This window comes from Haliotis asinina, chromosome 8 (genome assembly GCF_037392515.1).
Source record: "Haliotis asinina isolate JCU_RB_2024 chromosome 8, JCU_Hal_asi_v2, whole genome shotgun sequence".
Lineage (NCBI taxonomy): Eukaryota > Metazoa > Mollusca > Gastropoda > Lepetellida > Haliotidae > Haliotis > Haliotis asinina.
Window position 1 is genome coordinate 7,120,148 of NC_090287.1, and position 12,015 is coordinate 7,132,162.

Genomic DNA, 12,015 nt, shown 5'->3' on the forward strand with positions numbered 1-12,015 from the left:
GAATGTTAATCCATGTCATACAACATTTTCAAGAATAGTTTGATGTTTATACTGATATTATCACATGTTGCAGGATGGGTTTTTGTTGGTGGAATCCCTGTGGATTCGTAACTGAGTAATAAAACGTCCTCACCCCTACCAGCGTTGGTTGTCATTTAAAGAGCTGGTCACATAAGCTTGTAGCAAATTCTATTAGCCGACGCTTGTTCAGAAAAGTGCATTCAACCCCATTAACCAGTTTGCAGCACATTTCGTCACTGAACTGTGTAGGATAACGTCCGCACTGGAATGACTCCAGTTGAAAGAACATTAGACAGTCTGTTCACAAATGTGACATACATTAAGGGGTAATCGAGGAGATATGTTATAGTGGTATTCAAACCGGTTTTACCACTCAAGTCTCTGAACAACCGGGGTGAGAAGGGCAAATACATATATCAACCCCGATGATGTGGCTTAACTTTGGTTGTTGGCGGCCCAAAGCCCGTGTTTTAATGTTAATATATGTCATAACGAGTTGCATATATAGAATTGTATATGATCAGTGCTCAGACGTGAGTGAAGGAGTTAAACCTTACGTCGCACTCACTCAACAATATTCCAGCTACATTGTGGTGGTCTATAAATAATCGAGTCTGGACCAGACAATCCAATGATAAACAGCACGAGCATCATAACCGATGACGTGTCAACTAAGTCAGCGAGCCTGAACACCCGATCCCGTTAGTCGCGGTTTACGACAAGCATGGGTTACTGAAGGCCAATATCCGAACCCGGACCACGGCTATTTAGGCTTGACTTTTGTGGTACGTTGCTATTGTTTTACTATCTTTCGTGACAGATTTATCGAATGTACTAACTTTGTTCTCGTCACTATATGGCTAAAATCTTAACTCACTCACTAATACATGCATCATGTGTACAGTTTACTGTACAGTGACCGTTACAGTGAGTGAGTCACATCGGCAATATGTCAGCCATATTGTGCCTACATTGAGCCATATATTTATAGTAATTGAAAGCGGATTATAAACACCTGTCAAGGAAGGGCATTGAAACATCTAGACGAGTGATGTAATTGAGAAACCAGTACTTATATCGTAAATAATTTAATTACGGAAGACGATACAATATAAAAACAGGCTTTAGGTCGCAGACTGTAGATGACAATTAGGGCGAACCATCGACTCACTTAGCATGAAATGCTTGTGCTGCCTACAGGCTTAAGGGGCCATCTCAAAGATAGTTCGTGCTTTTTCATATGTTTTGAATAATTACGTTTCTTTCTTTCATAAAGTTTCAAGTCTTTGAATGTCATTTAGAAGTGAAAATACATAAGAATGAAGATTTTTATGGACATCAACTTCTTTATGAGAGAACACAACGTTTCGGAGTTAATGCTTACTCCTTCATCAGGTGACTGAGAAAGGGATAGTCATCAGGTGATTGAGAAAGGGATACAGTTGATCCAATCAACTGTAATGAATTACCATTGGCTTCCATCATTGTTATCATAACTATCGGCTTCCTATCAGTGCTTGTTTACACTAGCTTTCGTTAACTCATTCCACTTGTTACTTTGTTATTGTTTTACCTGTACATATATATACACCTCTGTATCCCTTTCTCAATCACCTGATGAAGGAGTAAGCATTAACTCCGAAACGTTGTGTTCTCTCATAAAGAAGTTGATATCCATAAAAATCTTCATTCTTATTTCATAAAGTTTGTGTAAAAGTGTATGACAACCATAGAAATCAGCTGTTGTATAAAACATATATTTGGCATGACCAACTGAAAATCGACAGGACTGGATATTTATCGTACTTTGGTATAGCATGCTGTTTAATTCCCCCGAAGAATTCTTCTTTCAGTTGATATCATTATCCCCCATCCCGATCCCAACCACAGTCTGCGACACACGTCCTGGTGTTTGCATTTGAGGCGGTCTTTTCTATGTGTTTATCTTTATTTAGTTCTTATATTACGTCAGCCATAGTTTGAAATGAATCTAGGTTTAATCTCAAAATGGACATTTAAAAGTGTCATTTGTAATACAATATCATCGCACACTACTTGTCATTAAGCCATGGTCTGTTCCAAATAGGTCGCTTTGGACCGCATTGCTGATTTCTGCACTAATCTCTCCTCAGTCCTTTTTCTACGCTTAGTATCTCCCTACCAATGGAACTGTAGGTAGGCCGAACGTAAGTTAACGGATATTTCGCACTTTTACATATTTACCACATGAATTGTAAACTGTTTTAGAGGCATTTTAAAAGTTGCTGAGCAAAAGGTGAAGGAACAAATTTTACAGATGATCAATTTCTTTTCACAATGACGATGTTTCGGTGTGGATTCTTGTACAGTTTTCAAGCATATGGGAGGACAAGGTGTAACAGTTTATATACAGGTACATGAGATACTGCTGAGGAGATTAACGATAACACCAACATAATTGAGATGGGATAACAAAAACAAAGGATATAACTAGTTGTTGATATAACCAGTAATTAGTGGGAAGTCAGGGGTGGGGTGGGGGATTACAACGTTGTGGGAACCAATTAATGGGGGATTAGTGACGGAAGCCAGAGATAAATATTTTTTTATTCAAGTGTCGATTTGGTTAGGTAGAAATATGCCCTGATCCCTCAATTATGTTGGTGTTATCGTTAATCTCCTCAGCAATATATCATGTATCTGTATATAAACTATTACATCTTGTCCTCCCATATGCTTGAAAACGGTATAAGAATCCATACCGAAACGTCGCCATTGTGAAAATATAGAAGTTGATCATCCATTAAATTTGTTCCTTCACCTTTACACAAATTGTAGATATATATGCGAAAAAAAGCAAAGCATTTTTTCTATTACTGATATTGCTGTTTTTCAAAGACCATGGCGACTTCAGTAACAACGCTACCTCCATACGTTTTACACCCTCCCTTCAGCCTCCTTCTCTGGATCATGTGGCACCCGCGAAGAGCCACCTCCTCGTGGTGGGTGCTGGGTAACGCTAAGCGCTCTTCTCCAGTGTGAACCCGGGACAGAATGTGTCCACAGCACTCCATTGCTGGTCGTAAGAGGCGACCAAATTGGGCAACCTTGTTGGCTGTGGGTTGCACCCCTGTGTCGGTGGAGGGCGGGAACTTGGTGTGCTTGAGAGGCATATTTTAGAAGTTGGAAGTAAATAGAATAAGTGTATATGGATGACAACTTCTTTAATACTGGAACACGACGTTTCGATACAGGTTCTTGCATCGTTTTCAAAGTGTAAATGGTACAGGGAGAGAACAGGCGATATATATACATAAACTAATTAACAAGTTATGATAAAGTCAAAGGGTTAACAATGGATACAAGGATAACATGGAAGCCAGTAGTGCAATGAGCCTGGTATGAATACAAGTTAACAATGTGATGATAACTAAGTAAGCCAGTGAGGTGCACAGAGTGGGTTGTTTGTACAGTAGGCTAGAGTGGTTTGATGCGCTCATCGTAAGCCGTGGGAATGGTGTAACCTTGGTCTGTTTATCAGGGGTCGGTATCTTTTGATGTTGATAGCTTCAGTTATTTTCCTTTTGGTAAAGTCTGATTGGTTCTTTGAGAGGACGGTGTAGTCAGACCAGTTGATTTGGTGATCAGGATGGGCCGCTATGTGATCTGAAACTGCTGATTTCTGGTTCGATTTGATGGTAGATTTCTGATGTTCCTTGATTCTGGTGTCGACAGGCCTGGATGTTTCTCCTATGTATGAGTGCCCACAATTGCAGTCAATTTTGTAGATTACATCCTTGGGGTTGGGTTTTACGGCTTGCGGGTGTTTTCTTCCACTGGCCTGTAGGAGGGTGTTGATGGTGACAGAGGTAGTGAAGGTGGTGTCTATTCCTGCTTGTTGCTTAAGAAGTCTGCTGATCTGGTGGGAGGGTTTGCCGATGTATGGGATGGAAATCTTTATTGGAGCCGATTCAGGTCGAGAGGGTTTGGTAGCAGGTGGCGATAACGTTGCTGCAATTGTCCTGTTCACTAGCTGGGGTGGGTAATCATTAAGGTTGACAAAAACATCTCTCAGGTGGTTGATCTCCTCGTGCAGTCTTATAGAACATACGTTCTTAGCTCTTCTTGAAAGTGTGGAGATAATACCTGACTTCACTCGTGGGGGTGGTTGGACTGAGAGTGGACATACTGGTTGGTGTGGGTTGGTTTTTACTGTGTTCTCTCCCTGTATCATTTACACTTTGAACACTTTGAAAACGATACAAGAACCTGTATCGAACGTCGTGTTCCAGTATTAAAGACGTTGTCATCCATATACACTTATTCTAGGGATCTTGGTGGTTGAGGGCGAATGGAACCTGTACAGCGTTCCTTTGCTCAACACACCACCTCGGTCCTTACTTCACCTAGACGGGAGGTAGAACTGGCCCATTCAAGAAATCGTCTGGTCATGCCGAGGACAGGAGCATGCATTTTTACTGTGTTTTTCCATTCATTTTCTTAATACTCCTGTGTTCATGAAGTTAATTAATATTCTTGCCTAGAGCTTATGCCCAGAAGGTAGTGGCTAATGGGCCAATCTGGTTGATCCACTGGATTAACTGGAGTATATCATTTCTGTAACCTTTAGATGTCACTTTGCTGGAATACCACTTCCATGTGACATCGCCCTTGTTGGAGCTCCATGGTGGGCAGGGAACAGATTTGATGAACCAATTTACAATTCCCTATGGGGAAGCAAAATCCAATAAAAACACAACGGCAACTTTCAAAATCTGATTCTGAGCTTGACCCTGAAGATTTTTTACTGAATTGTTATGTTCTTAAAGGGATATTTGGCCATGCTTTCTTGTTCTGGAAGCAAAGGGTGAACGAGCCCATTTCTGAATAGGGATTACAGGGTAAAGTCGGTGACTTGAAAAAAGTTACCAAGTTGCGGTCTGGAGGTCATTTAGTTGAATATGTCAGGAAGTCCCAGGCCATTAACCTCACGACGTCAACCAAATTAGCTGATATTCCAATTGCATGTTTAGCACACAAGACCAATAACTTTTCCAAAGGACTAGACCCATGAAGGTGACGGGGTATAATAGGCCTTCAGCAACCTATGCTTGCCATAAAAGACGACTAACAGATCGGACGGTCAGGTTCGCTCACTTGGTTGACACATGTCATCGGTTCCCCATTGCACAGATCAATGCTCATGTTGTTGGCCACTGGATTGTCTGGTCCAGACTCGATTATTTACAGACTGCCACCATATAGCTGGAATATTGCTGAGTGTGGCGTAAACCTAAACTCACTCACTCCAAAGCACTAATCCATAACAGAGACCGAAGTCTCGCAGATGAATCTGTTGAAGACATTGTATCTCAGCTTTGAAGTCAAGGTGTCACTGAGACCAAACGATTTACATATCGTAAAGATGATCGTGTGTTCCTATCTAACACATATCTGTTAACTTTGACACCCCGGTTTTACGACTTTCTAAGAAGGTTGTATGTTTTTATTTTAACTGTCAAAAGTTTGACCACGGGCAAAATACTTGAAGGAACAAGTTAGCTTGTTTCCGATGTGGAGAACCTGATCGTGATGGCAAAATATGCACAAGCACTATCAAGTGTTTACATTGCAAAGATGACCAAATGGCATATTCTAAAGACTGTCCTGTGTGGAAATATGAGGCAACAAAAGAGGGCAAGTTATACAAAGTCACATGTCAGATTCACAATACCGATTTCAAATACAATACAAATGAAGCAAAATCTAAGGCAATAGGTCACAAAAATACAATATAGCAAACTCACGAACGTCTTAGTGCGAGAGAGAAACAGTTATGCAGAATGTAAACACAGTGATCGGTCTGACAGCGGTTAATGTAGATTCAGGCGATGATGTGTGTGTGTGTGTGTGTGTGTGTGTGTGTGTGTGTGTGTGTGTGTGTGTGTGTGTGTATATATATATCCAAGGGCAGATAACTTCCAGAAAACCTGCTGCCAGAATCTTATAAGTTTTGACCATCTATTAAACGAAATATGACCCATCATGATTATTATTTAAAACACTAAACGTTGTGACCAAATAATAATTATAACGCAATTAATAACAAAATATACAGAAAATACACACATGTAACAGAAACGAATACTCTTATCACATATATTCTCTGTGGTTTCCGGAAAAAAACGAAGTACTATTGATCATTTAGTACAATTAGAGTCCTATGTTAAGAATGCTATTATAAATATACAACACGTTGTATCAATTTTCTTCCATCTGGAGAAAGCGTATGATACTGCTAGGAAGTATGGCATTTTGAAGGATTTACATGATTTCGTTTTGAGAGGTCGTTTACCTCATTATATATCACAATTTTCGAAAGACAGGTAGAGTGGGTTCAACCCTGTCTGACCATTACGATCAGGATCAGGCTGCCCCACAAGGGAGTATTTTGTCTGTTACTATATTCAGTATTAAAATGAAAAGTCTAAAGTTCTAAATGATCCTATTGATGGTACACTTTTCGTGGATGATTTTAATGTTTCTTACCCGGGTAAAAATATACATACCATAGATAGGCAGGTAAAATTATGCCTAAATAAAATCCATAAATGATGTCTTGGAAACGGTTTTAATTTTTTAAGTCCAAAACATACTGTATACATTTCTGCAGAAAATATAAACCGCATAGATACCCAGAATTATTTCTAAATAGCACACCCATCAAAGTTGTAAAGAAAGCCAGGTTGTCGGGACTTACTTTTTATTCTCCTCTGACTTTCTTACCACACATTAAATACTTTAAAAATAAATGCCTGAAGGCACTTTGTATGATTTTGTGTGATCTGTAGCCCGTGTTTTATATTGTATTATGTTACTTTCATTATAGTGTTTTAGTTTTACATTTAGTTTTGTGTTCATATCTGTCATAGTTCAGTATTTTCACTGTCCACTGTCAACAGGTTTTACTCTTCCAGATGATTTCATTTTATTAAGTGAATTGTTCTCCTCACGATATGGCCGCAATATTGCCGATGTGACGGTAAATATGAACTCACACACTCACCCTGGATCATGTTTAAATGTACGCCAATGTTTAGCATTTAAAATTGAATATTTATTTGAACTGGCCCCGGGGTAGAATAGGCCTTCAGCAACCCATGCTTGCCATAAAAGGCGACTATGCTTGTCGTAAGAAGCGACTAACGGGATCGGGTAGTCAGGCTTGCTGACTTGGTGGGCATATGTCATCTTTTCCCAATTGCGCAGATCGATGCTCATGTTGTTGATCACTGGGTTGTATGGTCCAGACTAGTGCTGAGCGCGGCGAAAAACTAAATTCACTCACTCACTATTTGAACTGTGCAACACTAGGTGGCGACGGAAATAGTATTCAGCTTTCGTGCCTTCCCACCTTGTTACCCTAACCTTCCTAGCTTCTTTTAAGTCATTATTAAACATGGTTTACATATATGTGGATTTAAAGAGGGGGTAGGAAGGCTAGGGACACTTTCATCAGTTGTATTGGTCAATTCATCAGAGGTTAATAATCTCTTTTAAGGGACATCTATAAAGTGACCTCTATGACCATGACATACATATATGTTAAAACTAGTAATTAAACATTTCACATCTTAACCATTTCATGACAAAAAGGTATAAAAACGGGCTAGAGATCTCAGACAACTGAGACAGATTACCATACCAGGGGCTCGGAGAACGTACAGCACATTTGCTGCCTGCATGGACTGTTCGTTTTCGAATTATATATAGAGAGTGATATATATCATTGTCAAAACAGACACGTGGTTTATAGATTAAGAAACAGAAGAATCGGTCGTGCATAGGTCCAGGTGTCTGACGTGAGCGTTTGAGTAGTCTTCGGGTCGTAAATCCGCCTGCAACATTGGTTTACCGAATGGTAGGATCATGGCTCGCTATTGTAACCAAACGGCGATCGTCACATGCACTGGTCTGTTCTTAACACCACCTGCCATTCTGTGTTTGGATAAGTCTGCTTACCACTGACGTACTAAAGTTAACGTGCTCTGAAATTTGTCTTAGGCATGAGGAAAGCAGACATGTCCCTATCATTTGCCATCGTGAAGCATCCGTGCCATGTTTACAGTGTAATGACGCGTACAAGACCAGTATCCAACTTGCGCAAGTCGAAAGTACCTTCACGGATTTCACTATCTACGTGCACCATGATCTATGGTTTCATTCTGTTGAATGTGTTTGATGCAAATCACGAAGAAATCATCACAAATATACTTGGTTGCTTAACCTTTTATCATCTGTATATATGTATTAGTTTCATGTGTTTATGGTTTCAAGAGATGAATTTTGAAGTTGAACAAGTGGATAAGTAACATATAGTCGTTGTCAAGCACACCGAAAACAAAGTAGAAAGAGAAACAGACTGGGTTCCGTCCTATTGCGCAACTTAGTACAATAACCAGTCTAGAGTTTTGAGACCAAATCGTTCAACTGGATATATAAATATTAATCAGTATTATTGGACACATCAAATCACCTATACTTTGCAACACTACTCTCCTTATATTCCGTCGTGCAGTACTTGCTCTGTCGTACAGCATGCTCGTGCGGCAAGTTCTACATGCCACCAATCGGCCTCAGACTGCATGTTGAGGGTATCCACTACAGTTTGTATTGCCAGATCTGTGGGCATCAACAACAGTGAGATTTCAACAGTTAATCGTTTAGAATCCATGCAACTGCATGGACAGTTGCTTAAACGTAAACATTTCACGAAATGAACAGTTTCAACGCAACCACATAGAAAATGCACAGCTTGAATTGTCCACGATAATTGAAGAATTATTGACGCAATAAAGCCTGCACTGCGAATGAAGACCAAACATAACTATGTCTAAGAACTGACAGCTGGAAAAGACGCCTCTGCTGATGAGGATGTCATATGTCGTGTTTCGCGATCTTCTTTCGACACTCGAGGGGGCGCCCTCGCTTAACGCACAATTGCAATGAATATAGCGGGTGTCAAGCTATTACAGAAAGATCTATAGATTTCTAGACCCGTCTGCCAAATGGCAAAACCTGACATACGCAGTAATCTTGTTGTCTTAGTTTTGGCTAACATTTCTTACAATCTCTAGGAGATGAAGGGATGATGTACATCCAACTAGGGTCCATGTAGGTAGCAAGAGTAATGTACGTTCCCGGTATGGTGATCGACCTTCAGTTGTTTATATTTTTTATATTCTACTGTCCAGATAGAGCTATTAGTGATAACTTCCCATGCTAGTTATAATTCTCTCTGTGATATTCTAGTTGTTTTACTGTCCTTCGTCGACAGGTTTTTCATAATATAAATATATTCCTTTTTTATTTCAAGTATCTTCTTGTCACGATATGGTATCCTTACATGAGCTGTGCACAGAACAAGATTGTCGACTTCTGTCTTAAGTTGCTGACGGGGATTTTTTTAGAATTTTTACTTTCCCTTTGACTTATTGGTATTGGTGTGCCTGACGCAGAAGTACAGTCCCAATCCCGCGTTACTGTTGTGATAGCTCAATAAATACTCTTGTACACGCACGGACAGATTATACATTAAGTTGCACTAAGTCTTTATGTAACTATCAGATTACTTGTTCCTTCAAATGTGTGGGGCCGGGGACCTTGTCATCATATCACTTTTGTTTAAATATGGGAGTGAGGTGAAGAATGAAAGATACCCCTTGATAATTTTTCATAAAGAGGAGTATTTGATGGTGAAATGGGGATACAGTCTCATTTTTTGTAATCAGAACATTTGATTCGCATTTTGATAAAAGAGTTTGGGACTGCATCACAAGGTTCAATGTAAACACCAAAGGCTTGAGAACTTAATATTGTTCAACATAACGTTTGAGAGTGGAAGTTATTCCTATTGTTTGACAGTTTTATGGATGTTTAGTCACCTCTGTGTTTTGATCTCAATATGATACGCTCAGGTTGTTTTGATCTCAATATGATACGCTCAGGCTGTTTTGATCTCAATATGAAATGTTCAGGTTGTTTTGCATGGTGGCCGAGCCGTCTAAGGCGCCAGGCTAGTGTTTAGAAGCGAAGACGGATCGAGCACACGTGGGGCCGGGTGTGAAAACCTTGGAGGCAACTTTGCGTCCAGACGCTTTCAGTTTTGCCACAACCTAGCTGCGTTTACAGCAACGTACAGTAAGCCCTGGACGAAGTACTGTGATTATGTGTCCCAGCCCAGTTGTAATTGGATTCCTCTTACGGATGAGAAAATCTCAATAACATGGTGGGCCTAGAGGCAGCAAGAGTTGTATGTATGCTCTCCGTGTAGTTGAGCTGATTAATATGAAGGGCTTATGAAATTGTTATCCAATCATCGAGGGGACATGCCTTGAGCATGTACTGATTGCATGTACTATGTCAATACCATGAAATAATGGTTAATTTAGGGTTCAAGGAATCAGTGGAAAGGAATTAGTATGATTGCATTACTGGAAAAAGTCATAACAGCATATCGGAAGCTATTTTAAGTCTTAATCAAACTTCCCTGTTTCTTTTTTGAAAGCCCCAGCAGTAATTATGCAGTACTTCATAAACAAATAGGTCGCCCATAAGGGGAGCACGTCTCGTTGCTTATGGAAATCAACTTCCAGCCCCAATAAGACGAGTATATACTGCCACTTTTAGCCCCTGAAGAAGGGGCAAGACGTAGCCCAGAAACGTCGTGTTATACAATAATGAAGTTGTCATCCATATACTCGTCTTGTTATATTCACCAACTTCAATGCCTCTCAAGAATCTTTCCAACCCCAATATTGCATCGAAAAAAGAGGTGATGCAAGTTTCCTTGGAGCTTTTGAATCCTGCATGCACATTAACGTTATGATTGGAAACTTCAGATGAACCCTGTTTCAGTTTCGGCAAATTACCTGGACCTATATTCATGGTCACTCATCAGCACGATTAATTACTCCAAATATGAAGTGTTTCCTCTGTATCTTATACGAGAACTTGTCATCTAACACCACACAAGCGTATTGCATATTGGAATATACTGTTGATCTACCTGATTAATGGCTTATGATTGAAAACTCTTAAGTGCTAATTTTACCGTCAATCCCATTTGAACCCTTATTATAGTATGTGTAGACAAGTATGGATAAATGCCACAGTTGGCCACTAATTAATATGAAGCATAAGAATTTCAAAAGACGTTTCCTCCCCTTACTTACTAGCAGCGTCAATTCAGTTCGAGATGATTTGACAGGTGGACAAAAATGTAAACGCAAGCAACCCATGCTATTCGTGATAAGACTTTCCACAGATTGCGGGACGTGTACTACAATCTTCAGTCACTGGTCAAAGGTCCCTCTGTTGCTGAGAGCGTCAAATCACCTCGTGAGGATTTAACAGATGGGCGAGAACGCAGATTCAAACAACCCATGCTACACACACAACACACACTTCGGCGTTTCACATGTTTTATATGTAACTTGTGGTATGTGGTAGTATTATTCATGTAAAACATTGATCCACTTGCATACATCCTTTCTGTAAAGACTTCGTTGACAGTTGGCAGTGGTCTGCTGGAACCTACATTTCGGATTGGAGTTCGGATGGGAGGGTTCTTAACACAAGGATGGCATTTAACATCTTGATAGACACCTGATGCTCTGTGGCCATAATGACAACACTGATTTCTGGAGTTGATCACAAACTCTACTTACATGTAAATGCTGATCAGAAAACGATTCGAACAGCCACTGTACAAGAATCTGTGAACACATTGACTCAATACTAGGGTATAGTTTTAACCCGTGAGGACAAAGGTAAGAACGTAGATTTAACTGCAAGCATTTCGTGATATCCTTTTGAAATATTTTATTGGGTTCAGTTCTTCAAGACAAGGATGACATTAAACATGGTCATAGACTTATGGTCTGTAGACATACGACAATAGTGAATGCCATGTCACAAGACACGCACGCCCACGAGGGTTCCGAACAGTTCATG